Below are 24,330 nucleotides of genomic sequence, written 5' to 3'. Positions count from 1 at the left end.
TTCTCAAAAGGTCACATATAACCCAGCAGTTCCACTCCTCGGTATATACCCAAGAGAAAGGGAAGTGCGCTTTCACACAAAAACCTATACACGAATATTTAAACTAGCCTTTTTTATCAGAGTCAAACTGTAAAACAACTCAAGTGGTTATCAGCTGATGAATGAATAAACGATTGTGGTAATATCTGTACAGTGGAATATTATGTGAACATATAGGGGGAATGATACAGCGCCTCGGTTGGTTAGGCGTCCGACTCTGGCTCAGGTTATGATCTCATGGGTTGGGGCTCTGTCAACAACTTGGAGCCTGGAGCTGTTTTGGATTCTGAGTCTCCCTCTCTGCCTTCCCCTCTCCTGCTCATGCTCTCTCTCTCTCTCTCTCTCTCTGTCTCTTTTCTTAAAAAATAAACATTAAAAAAAATAAAATAAATAAAATAAAATCCTGGGTTTTTTTTTTGAAGTCTATTTTTATTTATTTTGAGAGAGAGATTGAGAGCAAGCAGAGGAGGGACAGAGAGAGAGGGAGACAGAATCCCAAGCAGGCTCTGCACTGCCAGCACAGAGCCCAATGTGGGGCTCGATCTCATGAACCATGAGATCATGACCTGAGCCAAAGTCAAGAGTCGAATGCTTACCCGACTGAGCTCCCTGGGCACCCCTAAAATCACGTTTTGAAATTTGTGTTCTATTACAGAGATCTTCAATAACAAACGAGCAGTCGCCTTCTTCAAAGAGTTTGAGAATGTTGTCGGGAGAAAAACTGCCTTTGAAAGTTTACACAACGTCTCCCACTTAAAAAAAAAAAAGAGTTTGTTAGAATAAGAATTATAATGCAGACATTGAAATAAGTTAAGGTATTTTGGTTGTTAGCATTCATCGAGTTGTTTCTTCACTCCCTTTCCTGCTTTTTCTCCCTGCAAATCCCGCTGCACTTGGGGGACTGGATTTTATTACCTTTAATTATGCACAGCCTAGAAGCAGATGCTATCCAGGGAGGTATTTTGTCTTATGCAGCAACTCATGTGGGAATAAACCACAGCAGATGACATGTGCCAATGCTGCCTTCCTGAAGATCAGGTGACCAGCTTGCTTATCAACAAGCGTCATTTCCAGGAGACTAGCTCATTACAGTGTTGACATAGCATCGTCTGGGATGAAGCAAAAAAAGTGGGTCCTTGTGCCCCAGCCGAGGCTCCAGCACAGATTGGCTGCATGACCCTGGCCAGGTCATTGTCGTGTTCTTGGTTCAGTCTCATCATTGATATCTGTAAAACTAAGTGGCTGGATAGGAATCGATGATTCTGGGACTTAACCTGGGGGTTCTTGTTAAATATATAAATTCCAGGCTCTACCCCAGGGCCTCTAGCTCTATGATTCCATCTTTCTTTCTTCCTTCCTTCCTTTCTTCCCTTCTAATGTTTATTTGCTTTTGAGAGACAGAGCATGTGCTGGGGAGAGGCAGAGGGAAGGGAGACACAGAATCTGAAGCAGGCTCCAGTCTCTGAGCTGTCAGCACAGAGCCCGACGCGGGGCTTGAACCCACGAACCGCGAGATCATGACCTGAGCCGAAGTCAAACACTTGACCAACTGAGCCACCCAGGCGCCCCTCCGAGTCCATCTTTCTAGTATTGGTTTACAGCGAGGGGGCCCATGCCTGAGAAAACGGGAGATTTCCCTGATGCCCACCCCATTCCTATGCTGGTCACTCATACGTGCGTAGCGCAGCCAGGTCTCAGAGGAAGAAACAAAATAGTGGCTCTTCCGTGTCTATGTCTCCGGACACGGCCCTCTGGGGACACAGGCACTGGGACGTGGAGGAGTGCAAAGCACCGAGGAATGTATTCTACATGATGGCGTCGTGCTTTGAACAAACCCCAGTGATGTCATTCAGTATTCTTCTTCCAAAGAGAACACTGTTCTTTGGGTATTTCGCCCCATTTAGGATGGTGCCACTCATTAGGGTCTCCCGGGAGCTCTGTTCAGAAGAGCGTCTTTAAGGACTCTCTCGAGTGCCACAATACCACTAAAATAGGCATCATTCCCACTCTATCTAAGCTGTTGGTCAGGGTGGACAAACATGTCGAAGGGCAGACAAACAGAGCTGCAAACACAGGGAAACATAAACAGAGACCTTACCCAGCAAATAAATGTAGTTTGAAATATTGACATTCTGAACAGGGATTAGTGCTTGCCCTTATGTTCTGGGTTGAGATGGTTGGAGCTGGTCCAGGGGTACCCGATTCACTGCCCTATGCAAGCAGAGATTAGATTATTTCCTCCTAGCCACTCACCCTCTCTCCAAATTTGGGATTGTATTTTATTTTATTTATTTATTTTTTGAATGTTTGTTTATTCTGAGAGACAGAGAGGAGCGACAGGACATGAGGTGGGAGGGGCAGAGGGAGAGGGAGACACAGAATCCCAAGCAGGCTCCAGGTTCCGAGCTGTCAGCCCAGAGCCCTATGTGGCGCTGGAACCCACCAACCACGAGATCATGACCTGAGCCGAAATCGGGGGCTTAACCCACTGAGCCCCCCGAGGAGCCCCCAAATTTGGGATTTTACCTGTACTCATAAGCGTTTATTAAATTTGCTCTTTTTTCTTAAGAGTTACACACAGGGGCTGCAAAACATTAGATACCTTCCTGCCTTTTGGAGGCTTGGCAATGACAAAAATTAGGCAAATGCCAGAAGAACGTTTCACCAGGAAAGTAAAGGGAACCTTTCTTACGAATCGAAGAGATCCAAACTCCAAACGAGCATGTAAATGTTTGGATCACTGTCTAAAACCAGCCTGGCCTCCAAGCCTTATCCAGGATTAGTGACAAGCCCAAACAAGCTCATTCCACGGGAATTGCCTTAATTGTCTTATTGTAAATTAATTGGATTTTTGTGTGTGTGTGGGGGAGGGGGTCAGATGAGTTGATCTCATTTTGACTGGAAGCCGTTTTTTTCCTTCTCCGTTCATGGGAAGCAGCAGCACTAAACCGTCACTGTGGCTTGTATACGGACAGATAGCTAATGTTTCTTTTTTTCAGGCATTTTTAGATATGAAGGCTTCTGGATGCAACTGTCGACAGAGTCAAATGCACACCTTCCGTGAGTCTGTGCTCAACTTCTCTGACTTCGGAGGTCGTCTTTTACAAAGAGCTGGGTCTCCTGCATCCTGGACCCTCTGAAGATCTGTTATGAAAATAGTTAACGAGCCAGGGGCAGAGTAAGTGGACCAAAGACTGCAACAACCAACATCTTTATACCATCTAATTGTGCCTCACAGCAAGACGCTGCCTACTGAAGATTGGATCCATATGTTGGCAGAACCTTTATGGACCTGTAATTTGATTTTCTGAGACGTAATTTGATTTCACTTGCTGCCTTAATTCTAGATTTGCCTTACGGCAAGCAATAGATCGGGTCTTACCCCAGCCCTGTCCAAAAGTCTTTCCTGACCCCATCCTAGCTGCATGAGATACCTTGTCTCAGAGGTCCCCAAATACCCTTTGCATTTCAATATCACTGCTATTTCCTTATTCTTTTATAGCCATGATCGTCTTGATGTGTCTGTTGCCACTGCTAGACTGTGAGCTTCTTGAGGATAGCAATATTAAAATGTTTATTTCTCCCTCGCCTGGCACATGGCAGATGTTTAACAAACGCTTTCTAAATAAGTGATTACGGGGGCGCCTGGGTGGCTCGGTCGGTTAAGCATCTGACTCTTGATTTGGGCTCAGGTCACAATCTGAGTCCCGGGTCCCAAGTCCCCAGTCGGGCTCTGGGCTGACAGTGCAGAGCCTCTTCTCTCCCTCTCTCTCTGCCCCTCCCCTGTTCACATGCTCTCTCTCGCTCTTGCTCTCTCTCTCTCAAAATAAAATAAACTTTAAAAGTATATAAATAAGTGATTGCACACACGGGGACACGTATGTCTGAATGAACAAGGATCAGGATGCATACAAGAACACAGGGATAAATACATCCCGGCACAGTGGGATTTAGCCATTCTTCTTGGTGCTAAAAATCCCCTTCCATGAGAGGCAATTATTGGCTGTGGCCATCAGAAGTGATTTAGATCCCATAGCAGCTAAGATGGTGAGAAGGTGAGATTCTGTGTCACTGATTCTATCTTTCGGAGGTGAGTTCTGGAGAAGGCGGGGCCAAGGGAAGGTAAGTTAGGACACAGAGGCAAGTTGAGGGCTGTGAGGCAGAGCAGGGAGACCATCAGGCCCATGACCTGGTGGAGCTGAAAAAGGGGGCAGCAGTCTGTGGGGACAAGGGGGAGGGGAGAGGGCCTGGGAGTTGGGGAACCTTCTAGATTAGAGACTTTTGGTTCCCAGGCATGTGTCATGTCATTGGAAAGGAAGTGGTTAAGGGCTGGGACCTCTGGCATTGGTCTGGAGGCACCAACGGGGCCGTGGGCTGTCACAACTGTAAGCAGGGGACACAGAGCCCTGACCCTTCTGCGGCTCTCTCAGCCAGGAGGAGGACCAGGGCCCGCCATCACCTGCCACGTTCAACGCGGCAATTTCAATTCTCCAGATTCCACGAGAAAGGAATTTCTAAATCCTGAAAATTATTCCCTACTTGATTTATTTTCTAATGCTGAACACACACACACAGACACACACAGACACACACACACACACACACACACACACACACGAGTTCCTAAAGGCTCCCTGCTTACAAGCGAAACGGTGATTCTGACACTGAAAAGGACCCCAAAGAGCAGATAGTTGACCCTGAGCACCCCCTGCATATGTTATGGTCAAATCAGAACCGGAGAAGGAAGAATGAGGTTTATTTCTTGAAAAGGAGGTGGTTCCAGTGAGTGAAAATAACTCCCACGGGAGTCCCACGAAAAAGGCAGGGATTTGAGCCACAAAGTAAATTATCAGGACAAGTTACAGCAGAGTAGAATGATCGGGCCTCCTCGGGGCCTGCCTGCGCATGGTCAAGGTATAATTTAACACAGACCAACGTGTGTCTTCTCGCTACGGAGTAGGTCGTTGTCTTCGCCCGATCATTGTCTGCATTTCTGTTTTAGATAAAAACTGGGAGCTTTGCTTGGCTTCCGCTGTAGCCAGTTCAGAGCCAGGGGGCCGCCACGGTGGCTGATGGGTCATTCTCAGACCCCGCTGACCTCAGATCTTGAATCGTTCCTGCCACTTTTACTGGTAAATATCTCACCCTGTACGTGTTTCCAGGCATTGGGTGATGGGGCTGGCTCTCTGTGCCATTAGTGAACGCCGTTCAGAAGAAACCGCGCTGGGTTTGCTGCGGGGAGGCTTGCTATGACGCAGGCAAGATGGTCTTATTTCCTTACATTTTGAATGCCAAGGCTGGGGTTGGTAAAAAGAGGATTATGCCAGACCAATGTTATTTCCTTTTACGCTAAAGGGGCAGGATATATGGTGGTGGGTGGCGGAGAGTGGAGGGTGGGGGAAGGAGGTAGCTTCTGTGGATGTGAATAAGGCAGTTGATCCTATGTCACATGCACCCCTAAGCCAGAAGCTGGGACACTGGTAACACTACTATTAGCGAATTGAAAATTCCTAAACAATGATTATCGGTGACTCCTTATCGACTCGAGGACATCCTCAGGGGTTAGTTCTTTATCAGTAATTCAGACAAAGATATCGAAAGTATTCACCACATTTGGAGAGGGCCGCCATCTGCGGGGAGGGGAAGGCTATCAACTTGAATATTAGGAACAGAATGCAGCCTGACTTTGAAAATTCAGAAACATTGTCTATTAAAGCCAAAATTTGCTCTTAGTCTCAACAGAGACAAAAGCGTGTCAAAATCTTTAGGAGTCGGGACTATGGGCTCAAGGGGGCGTAAGACCAAAGAGTCTTACACAGGAGAAAATGCTTCCACGTCAGACCCTAAGCAAAGTGAGTCAGCAAAGCCGTATCCTAATTAAAACGATTCATTGTGATCAAGGATACGTTAAAGGGAATATACCACGCAAAGACAAGAAATCATCTCTTGGTGGTGTTTAGCATTACTAGGACTGGGACTTGGTTTGTTATGAGCCCACTTTACAAAGAGCAAACGTTCCAGAGAAGTCGGCTAATGGCGATGGGAGAAATGACAAACAGAAGGAAGAGGAAAGCCGTAGCTCTTCACGCGGGACAAGCCCTCAGGGCCCCACCCTCAGTGTCGGATCGTCAGTGTTATTTTCAAGTCTCTTCTGCAGGGTCAGATTTTACAACTCTGGAGCTCAGCTTTACTGAAAAATGAAAAAATAGGTAAGCTGATGGACTAAAATTAGCCCCTAATTATTTGCGAAGCGCTTCTCTATCAGGTTCTCCTCGAGCCTGTCCTACTTTTCTTTGTCCCTGGCGTTAGAGACCATTTATCTTTTTTAAACAACCTCGGAATGACAGTAGCACATCCTTGGCCTAAAATTCAGACTTCTGTTGTACTCATTCTGGTCAATTACTGCTCTTCACTAAAACGCTAACCCATAAATAAGAGAGGTCAGCAAACCTGAGGTTCTCAGCCAACATTTCTGGCAATTAGATGCTCCCAGAATCGCCAAGTGTGACAGCAGTGTTGGCCGCACCTGAGCTGGTCTGGGTGAGGGCTGGCTCCTCAGGTCTGCCCAGTGCCCTGTACTTCCCTCCATCATACAACTCATTACACTTTCTTTTTTAAATATTTGTACTTACTTTTTAAAAGTAAGCTCTACACCCAACACAGGGCTCGAACTCACAACCCCAAGATCAAGAGTCGCACGCTCCAACTGAGCCAGCCAGGTGCCCCTATTTATCACACTTTCATTCATGTATGTTTCTTTCTTTTTTTTTTTTTAATTTTTAAAAAAAATTTATTTTTGAGAGAGAGACAGAGTGCGAGCAGGGGAGGGGCAGAGAGAGAGGGAGACACAGAATCCGAAGCAGGCTCCAGGCTCCGAGCTGTCGGCGCAGAGCCCGATGCGGGGCTCGAACCCACAAACCATGAGATCATGACCTGAGAGCCACAGTTGGACGCTTAACCGACTGAGCCACCCAGGCGCCCCTATTTATTTTTTAAAGCCTTCTATTGAAGTATAACTTACATTAGAAACGTGTACAGGGGCACCTGGGTAGCTCAGTCGGTTAAGCGTCTGACTTCGGCTCAGGTCATGACCACACGGTTTGCGAGTTCGAGCCCTGCGTCGGGCTCTGTGCCGACAGCTCGGAGCCTGGAGCCTGCTTCGGGTTCTGTGTCTCCCTCTCTCTCTGCCCCTCCCCGCTCACACTCTGTCTGTCTCTCTTTCTCACAAATATATAAACATTAAAAAAAGGAGAGAAATGTGTACAAATCCTCAGAGTTTAATATATTTCCCAAAACTAAACACACTTGTGTCATCAGCCCCCAGATGAAGAATTAGAACGTGCCCCATCCAGTCACTACCCATCCCCAAAGGTGGATGGAATCCAATCTCTTTCGTTTTTGCTTTACCAAGAGTACTCTACTGAACGTACCTGGACATGTCCCTTGGCTGGTGTGCACGTGAATTTCTCTAGAATAGATACCTAGACCCATCCTGATTTTAGAGGCGGCTGGTGCTCCATAGAAACACCAGTGTTTTCTATCTCTTTTAGAACAGTAGAATTTGGCCTTTGGATGGCTTTTCTCTGGCATCAGAGATGGATGAATGGTTGATAAATGTGGCCAATAGCTTCAAGTTATTTTGCATTTTGTTGTTGTCCTCGAGCTGAAACAGAGGAACTGTGATCAGTCCTCCTTCAATGTCTGAAGTATGTTTGTCCTTTACATAAAGTCTAACTGTGGAAACTCTGACCCTATAATTTGTTGTAAAGAAGTAGGCCTGGAGTTTTGAAGGAATATCGAATATACTAGTTTGGAACATGAGCAGCATTTTCTTTTCTTTAAAAAAAAATTTTTTTTAAATGCTTATTATTTATTTCTGAGAGAGAGAGAGACAGAGTGCAAGCAGGGGAGGGGCAGAGAGAGAGGGGGACATAGAATCTGAAGCAGGCTCCAGGCTCTGAGCTGTCAGCGCAGAGCCCGACGCGGGGCTTGAACTCACGAACCAGGAGATCACGACCTGAGCTGAAGTTGGACGCTTAACTGACTGAGCCACCAGGCATCCCTAGGGTAAGAACTTTTAAGATGTTGTGTCCTGTTTGTATTAACAGCAACTAACCCAGGACTTAGCACAGTAAATACTCAGAGAATGCGTATCCTCTGATGCAGGAATGTTCTAAGAAGGTACAACGGTGACCCGAAAGGAATACTTATCAACCCAGCCCGGGGTAGGTGGAAAGGCCAGGATCGGGAAAGTCTTCGTAGAGGAAAAAATGTATGCCTGGTGTGGTAGGCTGGATAATGACCCCCCGAAGCTGTCTGTGTCCATCGTTAGTACATGCAAATATGTGAGGGGCAAGAGGGACTTTTGCAGATGGGATTCAGTTAAATATTTTAAGACGGTGGAATTATCTGGAAGGGCCCAGTGTAGTCACGGGTCCTTATGGGAGAGAGGCAGGCAGGTCTGAGTCCGCAGCCAATGTGGGAGAAGCAGACTCAGGTTCTGCCCTTGACCCTTGAGAAAAAATCCCACCCTGCTGACCTCTTTGCTAGAGGACTACTGAGTCTGATGTTAGACTTCTTTTTTTTTTTTTTTTTTTTTTTAACGTTTTATTTATTTTTGACAGAGAGAGTGCGAGCAGAGCAGGGGAGGGGCAGAGAGAAAGGGAGACAGAATCCACAAAGCAGGCTCCAGGCTCTGAGCTGTCAGCACAGAGCCGGACATGGGGCTCAAACCCGTGCACCATGAGATCATGACCTGAGCCGAAGTCAGATGCTTAACCGACTGAGCCACCCAGGCGCCCCTGGTTTTCGACTTCTAAGCTCTGTAACCGTAAGATCATCAATGGTATTGTTTTAAGCAGCCCGGTTTGTGGTGATTTGTTACCCCAGCGATAGGAAACCAGAACACTCATCCGCCCCGCGCCTGTAACCCATCCTTCCTGGTGATTTCCTCACACACGTAGACACTCGTCCAGAGCTGTGCTCTCTCAGCCCTTGACTGCCTTTCTTCCAGAGAGCTCTACCCTATGTCAGTGCTCACTGCATTCACCAGAAGCCACCCGGGATGTTGCAGGTCCTCTGCAACTTTCACTTTCAAGGGTCACCCTCTGACCTCCACTTCCTATTTTTCCGGCACTGTCTCCAGGGCCCGATGCCTGCCATCCTCCAACCCCTCCTGGATCCTCCAACCCACTGGCCCTACCACCTGTTCACTGTCCTTCACCCCCGATGTCCTCGCTTCCCTCCTAACCCGATTTAGATTGCTTGGGCAATCACTGTAAACATTCCTTTGCCTCCCTCCTGCTTTGGCCTATTTGCTTACCAAATTCCACCCCTGCCTATATCCGATTTTCTGCCTACACCTTGTGGGCACTTGGCCCACTGAGTGTGACCCAAGAAAACGTCCGACCATGCTGCTGGACCCAACTTAAACTCAGAACCACTAATCTCAAGCGGTCCTAGTGCTGTCTGGCTCTCCTTCTGCACTCGCACAGTCCACGCCCCACCCCTCCCTCCCCTCTCCCCAGCTAACCACTGATCCTCCCCCTCCTTCACCCACGCTGCTTCTGATTCTGGAAACGGCAGTCAGCCAAAGACTCCCACGTGCTTAGGCCGTCGCTTCTCGCCACCTTCCTGCCCTCCTCCCCACACACGCCCTTCCTCTCCCCTCTGTGATTCCCGGTGAACTGTCTGCGTTCCTGTCATAAGCCAACCTGTCCATTCACGCACCATTTCCGTTCTCTGCTCCCGTCTTATTGAAATAGCTCCTGTGGAGGGTCAGTGATTCCAGGCTGCCAAACTCAGTGGCCAGGCCCCATCGAACTTTCCAGAAGCCCCTGAGACAATGATCACACCTTCTTTCTTGAAGCACTTTTTCTGCTGGAGTTTCTGGGACACTCTTTCTCGGAGCTCCTCCTCCTGGGCTGAGGACTCTCTGTTTCCACTTGTCTCCCCGACTTCTAGTCCCTTGGAGACCCGGAGCTCAATCTTGAGAGCTCTCTTCTCCATCTATACACCCCGCCCCTGATCTTATCGCAGGCTCCATACTGTCAGTGCAGAGCCCGGTGCGGGGCTCAAACCCACAAACCATGAGATCGTGACCCGCCGAAATCAAGAGTTGGCGGCTTAACCGACTGAGCCACCCAGGCGCCCCAATTTAACAGATATTTATTTATTAATGGAACATTTGCTCTGAAATGTGAGATCCCGTCAAATGTCCGCTGCGTCTCTCCAGAGTACATGCCAAAGCTCTCAATGGCCAAAAGGCTGAAAATGGTCTGCCCCTTTGACCTGGTTTCCTGGCAGACCCCTCCCCCACACTGCTCTCCTTGCTGGCACTCAAAGAAGCCAAGCATACCTCTACCGCCAAGACTTGTATTTGGGGTCCACTCTGCCTGGAATGCATGCTCCCCAAGCTTCATGGCTTGCTTTCTTACTTCTTTCAGGGCTCATGGAACCAGGGAGAACTTTATAAAACAGCACCATCTTACCTGCAACCCCACCCCTCCCTTTTCCCCTGTCCTCACTTTATTCTTCTTTGTGGCATTTTTTTATGCTGTAACGATATTATTGTATATATACTTGAGGACCTGTCTATGGCTTGACTCCCTCCGCTAGAATAGAAACTCTTTGAGAGCTGGAATTTGAGTTATTTTGTTCACTGCTCTGTTGCCAATGCTTAGAATACTTTCTGGCATGCGATAGATGTTCAACAAATACTTACAGAATGAATAAGTTTGCTGGATAAAAGACAGGATGCCCAGTACTTTTGAATTTCAAGTAAACAAGTTAATTGTTTAGTGTAAGTATATCCCATAGAATATTTGGACATACTTACACTAAAAAGTTTTTTGTTGTTTATTGGAAATTTAAATGTATTTGCATATCCTATATTTTTTTAAGTTTATTTATTTATTTTGAGAGAGAGAGAGAGTACAAGCAGGGGAGGAGAGAGGGAGAGAGAGAATCCTAAGCAGGCTCCACACTGTCAGCACAGAGCCTGACTCAGGGCTTGATCCCATGAACTGTGAGATCATGACCTGAGCTGAAATCAAGACTCAGATATTAAACTGACTGAGCCACCCAGGTGCCCCTCCTGTATTTTTTACAAAGTAAATCTGGCAATCCTATGAACGTATGAATAGTTGGTGAGGGTCTTGAATTCTGCAGGAAGACAAGGGGGTAAGAAAAGACATTCTGGCAAAAGAAGGAGTTTGCAAAGATACACAGGTGTGAGAGCAGTAGCATTCATCCAGAGAAGAATAATTGAGAAAGACCAGCCTATCCTCACCTCTGCCAGGATTGTTTTGTTGGAAAAGACACTTCCAAAGGGTCAGTTTCAACACCTGGACGGACTGTAAGTCCCATCTTTACAGATGGGTAACACTGAAAGTTTTCAGGAAATTTAGAAGACAGAATATATAAAATACAAGAACATCTTGGGGTGGGAGAAAAGTGTATTTCTGCTGTTTCAGCCTTGGGATGGCATGAAACCCTTTGCACTTACCGTCGCATTAATGCTGCTGATATTTTTAGGTCTAATTTCTCTGGGCTAAGTCTCCTCCCTCATAATGGAGGAAGTTATGTGCTGATTAGATCTTTTCACCCGAGAAAGAAACTTCTCCTTATGCAGTGACACTGTGGTGGGGTGCCCACAGGCCCCTTCAGGACTGAGGCACTCATTCACCCAGCTGTCAGGAGTGTTGATGGCTAACTGCTCTTGTTTCAATGATCTTCTGTGAATTGCCATCAGCCAAAGGGAACCACCTTGCCCAAGTCAAACTCTTAACCCGGGTGGCCCACATCCCCGCCCAGAGCCCCTGGTGGGATCAGCCGAGGCCCTCCTGTGATCTGCAAAGCAATTCATCTCCTCCCTGTCTTAGTCCTTCTTCCTTCCTCCCCTTTCCATGTTGATCCGATGACACTCCCCCCTTTATAAATCTAACGTGTGCTAATTCCCGGCTTCCAGTCTGCTTCTTGGGGCACTCCAACCTAGGGTAGTTGGTTCCATGAATGGTCTGAAGAAGACAACTCTAAAAAGGATTTGGGGCTGGATTACCCACAGTCACAGGCCATGACACCAACACTGTAGAAGGTGGAGCAGAGGTAGTGCTTGGCACGCTGTAGCCGTGCGGTTAGAACTTCTGGTGGCGGTGAACTGGGCTTCAGCGTTGGTGGAAGGCAATGTGGGGGCAATATCTCAAGTTTTGGGAAGTTCGGGGGAAGTAGTAATTATAAGAACTATAGACATGGATGGCTGCTGCTGTGGACATTGGTGCATTGGAGAAAGACAAGGAAGGCTGAGGACGATTAATCAAGGATCAGAAAACCAGCTTTCTTCGGCATCCTATAAAGAGACTCTTATCCTACAGCTGGAACACAGAAAAAGCGGAGGATGAGGCCCAGGACTTAATTACAAGAGAAAGAGAGCTGCAGGAGAGATCAAATTCACCTCTGTTACATGGGTTCTTCTCCCTCAGCTCACACTTAAGGACCATGGAGGGTTGACAGGGAAGGAAAAGGTCATGCCACGTTCACACCTGGAGTTTGGATGCAAGACCCCCACCTGCACTACTGCTGAATTGCAGCCCTGCAGGGGGAGACCCTGAAAGACAGCAAAGGAAATCCTAGCAGTTTGCAGATCTCTGGACAGCGCACATCATCGCCTACTCCTGGCGAGCAGTTTCACAGAGTGCTCAGAAGAAGACGGGGGTGGAAATACGAGAAGATTGGGGGTAAAGACATTTGTAGAAAGATGCGTTGTTGATGGACCTACGGACGTGGCCCAAAGTATGAAGGGTTTTGAATCCTACTCTTAATGCCCATTAGACAACATCCACCATGGAAGAGGCTCCAGAACCAAGTAGAAAGAATGACAACTGATAGATATCAGCCAGCCCATCATCGGCCACACCAGTGATGGCACAACAGGTACATGAGCAGAGCAGCCATAGTGGCAAGGATGGAGGAAGCTATGCATGAGCTAAGCACATGGACTGTCACTCACCAAGGCCAGTGTAGCTACTGGAACTGCCACATGTCCAACCTGCCAGCAAAAGAAGCCAACTCTAAGTCCCCAGTACGGTGCCACCTCTCAAGGTGATCCTTTAGCCACTTGTGGTGAGTCAATCACACTGGACCCCTTCTACATTGGAAGGGGCAGCAATTAATTTGACGGGAATCAATACATATAGATGTGAATTTGCCTTCCCTGCCTACAGGCAGCCCTGCCCTCTGAGGGATTGCAGACTCTTTGATAGACAAACCATATGACATCATATCAGTCCAAGGGACCCACTTTATAGCCAAAGGAGTGTGGAAGTGGACACGTGACCGTGACGTCAGCCGGACCCTCCCAGCCTGATAGAAGGGCAGAATGGGCTTTGAAGGGGCCACGGAGGCCACGGAGGCTCAGGCTTGGAGATGATAACTGCCAGGATGGGGCATCGTCCACCAGGTTGCAGAACATACCGGAATCAGCCGCTACTATGTAGTGGCAAGTCCCCAGGGGCAAGAATATATGGGTCTGGGAAACAATGTGGCAGCAGGAGTGGCTATATTTATCATCACTATGATAAATTTCTGTCCTTCCAGCTCTGGACTCTGTGGACTTGGAGGTCTTGTACCCAGAGGGAAACCACTTCCATTAGGAGACACAGCACTGGTTCCATTAAACGTTACACTATAGCTGCTGCCCCATCACTTCAGGCTCCTTGTAAGAGGCAAGAAGAGGAAAGGAATCATCGTCCTGGGGCTGTATCATATTGGGGACCCAGCTGGGGTCACTGACTCTGATCATCAGGAGAAGGTGGGACTGCTGATATACCATGGCACCGGGGAAAAGTATGCTTGGCACCCACATTGCCTCTGGGAGAATTTCCTCCTATTCTCTTTCCCAGTGTTGGTGGTAAATGGACAAGTTGTCAAAGTCACAGCTTGAGAAGGGCATGGCAACCAGGGTCTCAGACCCTTCAGGGACGAGAGTCTAGGTCACCCTATCAAGTAAGCCATCAACACCAACAGAGCTGCTGGCCAAGGGCAAGGGGAATATAGAATACGTGGTAGAGAAGGGAAATGACCCCGTTGGCACCTTAGGACCCAGAAGCTGTAGTTTCTGCTTTTGTAAATTTTCTAGAAAAAGAGCCAACCAGAATCCTGGAGGAACTGTTTGCAGAACTGAACTTCACATAGAAAAACAATCCAACCAGCAGAAAGGGTGAGCTGTAGTTAATACTGTGATACACTGTTCAGATTTCCCTTCAGAACTGGAATACCATTTCCCCAGCTGTTGAGAGGGTGGGCAGCTGAAGGCTCTCAGCTGAGTCACTCTCCAGAAATGCTCTTAGTCCCTTGCCCAAGCACAAACCCTCCCCGGGGCCAGTTTCCAACCAAAGGCTGATGGATGCAGGATACAAAGGTCTACCCCCTTTGCACCAAGGTGGGATGAGTGAGGCAGGGCGCAGTCCCCCCTTGGGCTGCAGCCTGGCTTGTATGCACCCCAGCTCAGCTCCTTTCTCTAGCTCCCTGGCTCTCCCTTGGTGCTGATCCCAAGATACTCCCTAGTAAACTTCCGGTGTACAAATCTGTTTCAAAGTCTGAGTCCCAGGGGAGGTGCCCGGAGAAAACTTTGTTGCAAATGTATTATAATTTATGGCTAGGGTGAGTGCCTTAGTATGAGAAACTGAGGAAAGAGTCATTGTGATAATTCACAAAGGAAATGACGCAGAGGGACTTGGTGAATAGTGCTAATAGACAAGAGGAGTGTTGCTGGCTTGAGCTTTACAGATGGGAAAAGACTCCCTGTTGAGACTGTTTCCAGAAGAGAATCAGAGCGGTGGTAGGTAAAAACAGAAGGTTGGGACAAAGAGGATTGTATGAGGCAATGTTCTGGGAGGGGACGTGTCAGAGATCTCTTGTGTGTCCGGCATCCCCTCGGCCCACTGTTTTTATTCCAGCCCTTGATGTGACTGGGTGCAGTGGGGTTATGCGGGGCTGGCTTGCATCCTGATCGGTGAGAACGTCACCAGCTGTGTGCAGGTGCAATCTGACAGCACCTCCCCTTGTCACCTCTCTCAGTTTGTCTCACTGTCTGCCCCGTGGGACGCCTGTCGGATCCCATTCACTGGCTGTGCAAACCCGCCAGGGAGTTTCACTTCCCGGGGCAGCTCTTGACCGATGGGCGACGCCCGGGTGGACAAGTGCCGGGTGCATTTTACGCGGCCCCTTAGAGAGCTGCCAGCAGGATTGAGCCTAATGACTGGTTTGGTAACACACCTTTGGATTGTTTTTCCTCCTTCTCTGTTTCACTCTTCCCAGGGTATTCCTGTCCCCTGGGGTCACTTTCCAAGACGAACTCCCTGCATGCAAACTCTCTTCTGAGGCTGTACTTTTTAGGGAACCCCACGCTAGGACGGTTGGAACCAGAAGTAGCCTAGAGAGGTAGGCTTCGGAGGGGATCTTCCACCAGTCAAGGACCTCTGGGGCTGAGCAGCATCCTCATCGTGAACAATTTCACCGGCGACATGGATTGGAGCGAGATGCCCGTGCACGCTAGAACGTTGTTTCGTGCCACGGCAACGGCACCCGAACGGTATATGGGAACGACGGCTATTACATAGACGTGGATTTGGCTGAATCTTGTTAACAGCATCGGAAGCTGTGAGAAAGAAAGCGACAGCCTCCGATTAATCAAGTAGGAGCTTACGATGCTCTGGGAAAGCCAGAGAGCCTTCATGGTGCCACTTAAAAAAGGTTCCTGTCTTCTGTATTTAATTAAGGATTCAATTGCAAGGATACAGAGTTGCAACGAATAGTAAATGCACAGCCTTGACAAGCCCCCTGTGCCAACGTCAGAGCCCTGATAGGGATGAGTGGTCCCCGGGACATGGAAAGGGAACCTTGGTTTAGATGCACTAGAGAACTCTGAGCCCCTGGATTCCCCTGAACTACCCAGGTTGGCGGACGTAGCTTTTCTAATTTCCTACAGGCTCTTTAGAGACCTCACGGAGGCAGTTGCCTCATAGACAAATGTCCTCCTTCAGCTCTCCTGATTCCCTTGGTTGCCCCAAGATCTGGCTGATAGGTATTGGCAGAAAATGGGAAGGCATAGCTGGAGGTGTATCTTGAGGGACTTGGGCTGGGAAGGGCAAGATCCAAAGCTGGGGGTGGGGGAGGTGAGAATTCATTGACCTGAGAGTGTTCTATAATTAGGCGTTTCATCCAAATCGGCTCTGATACGTGCTGGGATTGTTCCATAAAAGCAGAACGTGGTAACGACCTTCAACAAATGAGGTAGAGATGCTGCAACTATCTTCCAGAGTATCGAGAAGGGTCTAGAAGTCTCAAGGAGATGGAAACAGAAGCGTGGATTTATCACACGACACGAAGAACCCATTCCCGAGCACGCAGTCCATGGAACATTCACTCCACTGAAGCATAAGGTTGTGCCAATGAGGGGCACCAGCATCTTTGAGAAGCCCAATGACGGGTATCCTCCATGGCACAGAAGTGACTATAGGAGATTCTGCCATGGAACTGGGCTCTCCAGTATGGACGGAGGCAAGAGGATTCTAGAATAGCAGAGCCCAGGTGTAGTGCTTAACAAAGGGCAAGGTGGGTATAACAGAACCAGGTGGCAAGGTCAGAACCTAAAACAGGGTGCCTGCTCTCCCGGCGTGTTGTGGCAATGGCTAAGAAGTAGACCGTAGTGATTCTAGAGAGGCAAGAGAGATGCACAGCTAACTGAGATGCTTACTTACATAAGCCACTTACATAGCCAGAAAAACCCAAGAGCTCAGTGAGCAGAAGGCGAGCTTCAACTGCAGAAGTGGAAAACCATGACGCTTCGTCCAGTTTCCAGATCCGAGCTGCTTCTCACTCGCAAAGGCCACCACCGATGGGAGGAGAAACTAGGTCTGCTTGAGAGAGAAGGCCTACGATGTCACTTATAGGAATATACAGTTAGCATTTCCCCTGATCCTTCCCACATGTGTGCGTGACCTGTGGTCAATTGCCGGAATCGGCATATAGAGGGAAAGGAGAAATTACCAGGCCTGTGGGGGGCTACCGGATGGAGGGGACTCAAAATACCATTACAATTCCCTCGTTCCGGTAGAAACTATGGAAGCCAGGGGATACTACCGATGCAGCGAATGTGCTCTTTCTAGTTGCCGTAAGCGAAGTCGGCTTCCTAATTGCCACTCATAAAAGAAATACAAGGGCAGTTTGCTTTTTACGAGGCAGCAGAATACGGTCACTGTCTTGCCACAGGGCTCTGTTAACTCTTCTTCCTTCTGTGACAACAGAGCCCACAGGGACCTTGACCATGTCGATCCTCTGTGGAAGCAGGACATCATGCTGATCTGTTAGGTGAATGACATCATGCTCATTTTGATTTGGGGAGCGGGCATTGGCACCAACTTTGAACACCCTAGTAAAACGCTCTGTGTGTCAAGGGATGGGACATCAACCCCGCAAGTACTCGTGGGTGGAAGTACATAGACACTGCTGCAGCCAAGCTCTGACGATTTACAGCCCTCTTCCACAGAGGTTATGAAACTACTAGTGAGATTAGGTCCTGTTATTGTTGTAATTCATCCGTAACTGACAATAAGAGAAGAAGGAGAGGGTAATCTACACTAACCTTCCCTGTGCTTCCTGAGATGCCTCCTGATTTGGGGGGTAGGACCGTATTGCTGCTGCAACGAAGGAATAGAAAAAAGCCTTAGAAATACAAATGTGTTGTGCCCACCTCTGTCGTTGGAAATGACATCGTTTCCTTACAAGTGGACCGATAGCCATTGCTATTGAGACAGACAAGCGAATAAAAAAAGCTGCATAAAGAAGAGGAGTGTGCAACTAGGTGTGAGCATTGGAAGCTTGCAAGAGTCCGCCTGAGTCACCACTGGGGGTGGCAGGGTCCCTGGGAAGCAGGGATACCCAGGGAAAAGGCAGGGGGAATAAGGCAGTGTGAGAGGGACCGAGGGCAGGTGCACGTGGAAAAGAGGGAGCAGCAGAATCTGTAAAAAGCTGACACGAAAGAAAAGAACAAAAGAATCAGCGAGTCTGTGACATTTGTAGGAAGATCAGCACAGCTGAGTGATACCAAAAGGCTGATCTGCCTCGAAAAAAGGGAAAAAAAAGCAAATTCTGGATGCCTTTCCCACCACGCAATCGATTGTCTCCAGGAAAGACAATCCGGAAACTCTCCTAAAAATGTACTTTCTTAAGTGACTTTTACCACTTTAGAAAAAGTATTTTACACACTTTGTGAGACACAAATGAGCAGAAAGGGAAACAACCCATAATTGTAGCATTCAGAGGTTAATTCCATTAAAATGTTAATGTTTACTATCCAAGCGTTTTGGGTGCATGCATTGTATTTTAATAAAAACAGGATCATGCTGCGTAAGACAATTTCTTTTAAAAATGCATTGCTTTCATCCGTGAGGGGCACAATGGTGCTTCCCTCAAATCACATTCAGTTTCCGAAAGGAACTCAATGGACGACAGAAAATCCCTTCTGGGATTATTTTTCATTTGAATCCTCCACATCCTATTTTCTTCTTCTGGAATGTTCTGTATCGCTGCAGTGTGAAGCCAGGGCTGGGTCAGGCTCTCTCCTTCTGCAGGGCTCCATAGCCCCCATCATGTGACGTTACCAGTAGCTTGCTAGAGCTGACCCACATATTTCATTTATTTTTGTGGAGCCTTTTTCTGGAACAATAAAAAAAAAAAAGTGTTGTGGGATAGCTTCCATGAGAAATGCAGAGGAAAGGCTGTCAGTCTGGGAGAACATTGGGCCAGGTGGGGGCTCCCAAGTCACCGTGACTTCACCACAGGGGCTCTGCGTCTCTCTCGTGCCCCCCCCCCCAATGTGGTCCTATTTTAAGACTGGACGGAGGCCAGGGAACCAATGGGGTGTATATAATGACCCAACGTCATCTTGCCTTCTCATTAAAGAGGAGATTTTGAGCAAGTTACTTAAATTCTCCGTGCCTCGGTTTCCCCACATCAGCTAAAGGAAGTAATACCTGGGCTGCAGAAGAATGGCAAGAACCAAATAAGACCATACGTGCAGCAACAGCCAATCGCTCATTCTGCAAACCTGCACCCAAAACAAGTAAGAGGGTTTATGGGAACAACAGGATTGGGGCAGGAAAGCACAGACAATAACAATACCCATCCTAATAAAATGTTCTCGAGTGACACTTCTCTTAAACAGAATACTGAGTAAATGTAAGACTGGCCTTTCGGGAAAGGTGATGGCTGCCTGATGGAAGAGGGTATGAGTAAGAGGGGGCGCGGCCAAGTTATGGAGGTGAGGGCAGGGTGCATCAAGGTCCAGGGAAACTTCCCAGGGAGCACTTCCCAGACGGAGCCAAGAGGAAGAAAGTGGGGTGAATGGGTACCTTGTTCAGTACTGGATGACTTCATGACTTCCCGTGGTTTCTTTTTAACGCTTATTAAAGAGTGTGCATTGAACCGTAAAATAGTAACGTGTGTGCCCTGAGCTGCGAAACATTGACATGAAAATCACATATGAATCAAAGCAATCTCGGTTGTATAGCCACCCCCCTGTTCACCACACGTGTGTGAACGAGTTTGCATCACATACGTAGATTGTACTTAGCGTGGAGGCTGGCTTCTAGCAAATGCTCCTGAAAGATTGTGAAATCATCCTCGTCACCATTAACATACTTCTCCTCCTACATGTGAATCCTCGCTAGTCAGGAATTCAGAACAGAGGAGAAAGTTAACACACAGAACCAGCATACAAGGGACCACAAGGAATAACTATCCTAAAGCAAGATTCTGACCCCAGGGGGCGCCTGGGCGGCTCGGCCGTTAAGCATCCGACTCCGGCTCAGGTCACGATCTCATGGTTTGTGGGTTCGAGCCCCACGTCGGGCTCTGTGCTACAGCTCAGAGCCTGGAGCCTCCTTCGGATTCTGTGTCTCCCCCTCTTTTTGCCCCTCCCCTGCTCACGCTCTGTGTCTCTCTCTCTCTCTCTCTCCTTTGAAAATAAGTAAACTTTAAAAAAAAATTAAAAAAAAAAAAAGCCAGATTCTGACCCTGGCCAGAGGCTTAGTGTGTGTTCCTTCTAAAATAGGATCTAGAATGTTGCAGGGTTTTTAAAAAATTTTTTAATGTTTATTTATTTTTGAGAGAGAGACAGACAGACAGACAGAGTGTGAGCAGGGAAAGGGCAGAGAGAGAGGAAGACACAGAATCTGAAGCAGGCTTCAGGTTCGGAGCTGTCAGCACAGAGCCCGACACCAGCTCGAACTCACGGATCGTGAGATGGTGACCTGAGCCAAGTCAGATGCTGAACCAACTGAGCCACCCAGGCGCCCCCGGATGTGGGCAGTTTTGAATTCCAATTGCGAGTGACAAGTGAGGGTAGAGAACCAGATGGCTTTGGGGATAACCATACCAAGGTTTGGAATTTAGCGTTTCTCACATAACCTTCCTAGGGAAAATGGTACGGCTGGGTTTATTTCGTGTCTAAAATGGAGAACACAATGAGGCACTTTGATTCTGTTTTTATCAATTATCTACTAAAATGGGATTGTGAATAAGGATAAGCTGTTCTACATAATTTCGGGTTTCACATTTATTGCAAAAGGTCATGGAAAAATAGAGGACTCCTATTGTACCCAAATTTGCCCTTTATGTAAGAGCCACCAATGTTTCTTCACTTTTGCAACAGACTTCGGTCTTGCTTGATAGTTTGATGGGAATTTGTGGAAGGAGGCAACAATGATTTTAAGGATTAAAAAACAATTACTTCGTATAGAGCCTTCTCCAAATGTTAATACTAGCTTCAATCTCAGAATCTACTTAGTGCCACATTTGTTCGGAAAGACAAAACTTAGCACATGATGCTTGTTTGCTAGAAAGTGTCCATAAATGGTATAATACAACAGTATGAACTTAGACATTCAAGAACCAGGGAATTCCAGAGTTAAGGTTCTTATATAGCACAGTAAACTTTTTTTTAACATTTATTCATTTTTGAGAGACAGAGTGTGAATGCAGGAGGGGCAGAGAGAGGAAGACACAGAATCCGAAGCAGGATCCAGGCTCTGAGCTGTCAGCACAGAGCCCAATGTGGGGCTCGAACCCACAAACCACGAGATCATGACCTGAGCCGAAGTCAGATGCTCAACTGACTGAGCTCCAGCATGTTTAAAATGGTTTATAATTGGCCCTAAAAATATAAACCATAACATGTCATGCTCTCTTATACCACTCTAAGAAAAAAATGGGAAGACACACTTATGGCTGAAAAGATCGAATGAGTATTGCTATGAGAATCTTTGGAATTTCTCATGTTTTGATCATGTATATTCCTAACATATACACTTCATTGCTATCGTTTTTTCTGGGTTTAGACAGAAGGTATATCCAAAGAAAAAGTGATTGTTTTGCTCAAGTCAAATCCCTAAATTACAATTTTTGGAATCAGGAAGCCATAAGTCAAAGTTCTTGCAAAAACCCATGAAATGTTCTATTTTGTACTTGTTCTTAAATACATTATTTAAATCTTCATGACTTTAGATTGGCTTGATTTTTCCCCTTCCTCCATTGGGAGTACATTCCTGCCAAGTTGGAAGTTTGTAACAATCATTTTTGAATGACATACATGCAAAAAAATCTCAACCGTCTGTCTGCAATAGGAAAAATTATATTTCTTTCACCATTGTTTTACTGCAAGTTCATGAAGCTATTTTTATAAAACATTTTTTTTTCCATGGGGGAAGAAAGTTCAGGACAAATATGTTGACTTAAAACCTAACCTAAATTTTTCTAGGAAGGTCTTCAGTAAACGAGTGACTATATTATAGTCTTAAATATTATTCCTTTAAAATATTTTTGGTTTTGACTTTCACTGACTTGCTTGATCTGGGCAAGGTGACTGGTCTTTCTAAGCCTCCTTTTCACAAAGCAAAATTGAGTATAGTTAATGTAATAGCCTACAGTAACTATTGTTATTTGCCCAGCAAGATTTCCCAATACCTTTCTTGGGTTAATATTTCCTGCCCAGGAGTCCTTCCCTGGGATACCTTGATTTGCAGCCTAAGGAGGAACAGCGATGCCCCCGAAATCAGGTGCTAAAGGCATATGAAGGTAAGTGGGTGGGTGGGAAGGTGGGGGAGGTGACCGTCTTCTCTACCATGAACTGACGCCTCTCTGCAGCCAAAGAGGATAAAATCAAGCAGAACCAGAAATGAGCAACATATGGGCTGACGGTGGCAGGAGAGCCAGTATAGCACTAGTGAGTGGGCAAGAAGGAGAGTGAGACATTCCTTGTCTTCCTTCCAGTCCCAGAAGGTCCCTCGGGTCCAGATCAATTCCTTTATCTACAAGGTCCCCTATCATCCACAGCCTCATGAACCAGGATATTCCCTTTATATGCTAAAGCCAAATGTATAGAGTTCTTTTTTTTTTTTAAATGTTGACAGAGAGAGAGAGAGCAAGCTCGAGTGGGGGAGGGGCAAATAGAAAGGAAGAGAAAGAGAGACCCCCAAGCAGGTTCCACATCCAGTGTGGAGCCTGACGTGGGGCTCGGTTCCATGAACTGTGAGATCATGACCTGAGCCAAAATCGAGAGCCGGACGCACTTAACCAACTGAGCCACCCAGGTGCCCCCAGAAGGAGTTTTTTCATTTGTCAAAAGTTATATCACCCTAATATTTTATGATTTTTGAAAAGTTCTTCTAGGTGAGAGCCAAGGAGTAAAAGAACACTCCATCTGGTTCTTCCAAATAACAGAGAAACACAGGAAAATGGAAAGTATTATTCGGTAAGACAGGTCCTGTAGGGTATTTCCGTATTGACTTTGGGAAAAATATGCTACTGTTGGCAATGTTCTGTAGTAAATTAACAATCACACATGTAGCTCCTATTTCAGGTTGCTAATAAAGCAGATGTTAGGTCCTCACTCCCAACACCCAGCGTAACAACCCTACAAGTTATATACGTAACTATAGCCAGACTTTATATTATAATATATTAAAAATTCTGGGGCACCTGGGTGGCTCAGTCGGTTGAGCTTCTGACTCGATTTTGGCTCAGGTCATGATCCCACAGTCATGGAATATAACCCTGCATTGGGTTCTGTGCTGAGCATAGAGCCTCCTTGAAATCCTCTCTCTCTCTCTCTCTCTCTCTCTCTCTCTCTCTCTCTCTCTCTCTCTTTCTCTCTCAAATAATAATTTTAAAAATTCTAACTTGAGGAGGAAATCGATTTTACCACCTCCGGGAAGTCAGTTCTGTTACCATTACCAATAGTTAAATCTAGTGCTTAGTATTCCAGAAATATCATGTGGGGGGAAAATTTCTTTGTTTCTTTTTTAAACTGTTGAGAAAGAACAGAGTGCTTTGAACAGATGCAATAATGAAAACATTATAGCTTTACTATGTATTGTTATATTTTCATTGTGTGGCAACCACCTCTCAAGATTATTTCTTTTTTTTTCTAGCATGGGAATTGTCCACTAAAAAAAAGAAAAATGTTTATTGGGATGCCTGGGTGGCTCAGTTGGTTGAGTGTCCAACTTCAGCTCAAGTCGTGATCTCACAGCTCATGAGTTCGAGCCCTGTGTCGGGCTCTGTGCTGACAGCTCGGAGCCTGGAGCCTGCTTTGGATTCTGTGTCTCCCTCTCTCTCTCTGCCCCTCCACCACTCACGCTCTGTCTCTCTCTTTCTCTCAAAAATAAAGAAACATTAAAAAAAAAGCTTATTTTTTTTTTGAGAGACAGAGCTCATGAACAGAGGAGGGGTGGGGGAGTGGGGAAGGGAGAGAGAGAGAGACAGAGAGACAGAGAGGGAGAGAGAGAGACTTTTTCTGCACTGGCGGTGCAGGTCATGAACCACGAGATCATGACCTGAGCCGAAATCAAGAGTGGGGCAATGTCTTTGATGTACTGTTGTTAAATGTGTTGCATATCACCTCTGAGTAACCATTTCTTAGAAACCATTCTTTAAAAATGTTTTTTAAATTTTTATTTATTTTAAGAGAGAGCAAGTGGGAGAGGGGCAGAAATAGAGGGAGAGAGAGAGAATCCTAAGCAGGTTCCATGCTCTCAGTGCAGAGCCTGACACAGGGCTTGATCTCTCCAACCACAAGATCATGACCCAAACTGAAATCAAGAGTCAGATGCTTAACTTACTGAGCCACCCAAATACCCCTCTTAGAGATGGTTTTTTTTATGGTGGGTTTTGTTTTGTTTTGTTTTGTTTTTTTTGTCTATTTTTGAGAGAGAGAGAGAGAGTATAAACGGGGAA

The 24,330-nt window shown here is 46.7% G+C and overlaps 1 long non-coding RNA gene across 1 annotated transcript; it reads right to left on the bottom strand.

The window, feature by feature from the left end:
* Nucleotides 1–4,775: 4,775 nt before the first annotated feature.
* Nucleotides 4,776–7,227, bottom strand: LOC131495639 (uncharacterized). Its single transcript, XR_009254036.1, has 2 exons — nucleotides 7,061–7,227; nucleotides 4,776–6,229 (listed from the first exon to the last, which is right to left on the bottom strand). It is a non-coding gene; the product is annotated as an uncharacterized LOC131495639 (long non-coding RNA).
* Nucleotides 7,228–24,330: the final 17,103 nt, after the last annotated feature.

The sequence above is a fragment of the Neofelis nebulosa genome, chromosome 15 (assembly GCF_028018385.1).
Source record: "Neofelis nebulosa isolate mNeoNeb1 chromosome 15, mNeoNeb1.pri, whole genome shotgun sequence".
NCBI classification, from domain to species: domain Eukaryota; kingdom Metazoa; phylum Chordata; class Mammalia; order Carnivora; family Felidae; genus Neofelis; species Neofelis nebulosa.
This window is presented reverse-complemented; position numbering and strand designations above follow the sequence as displayed.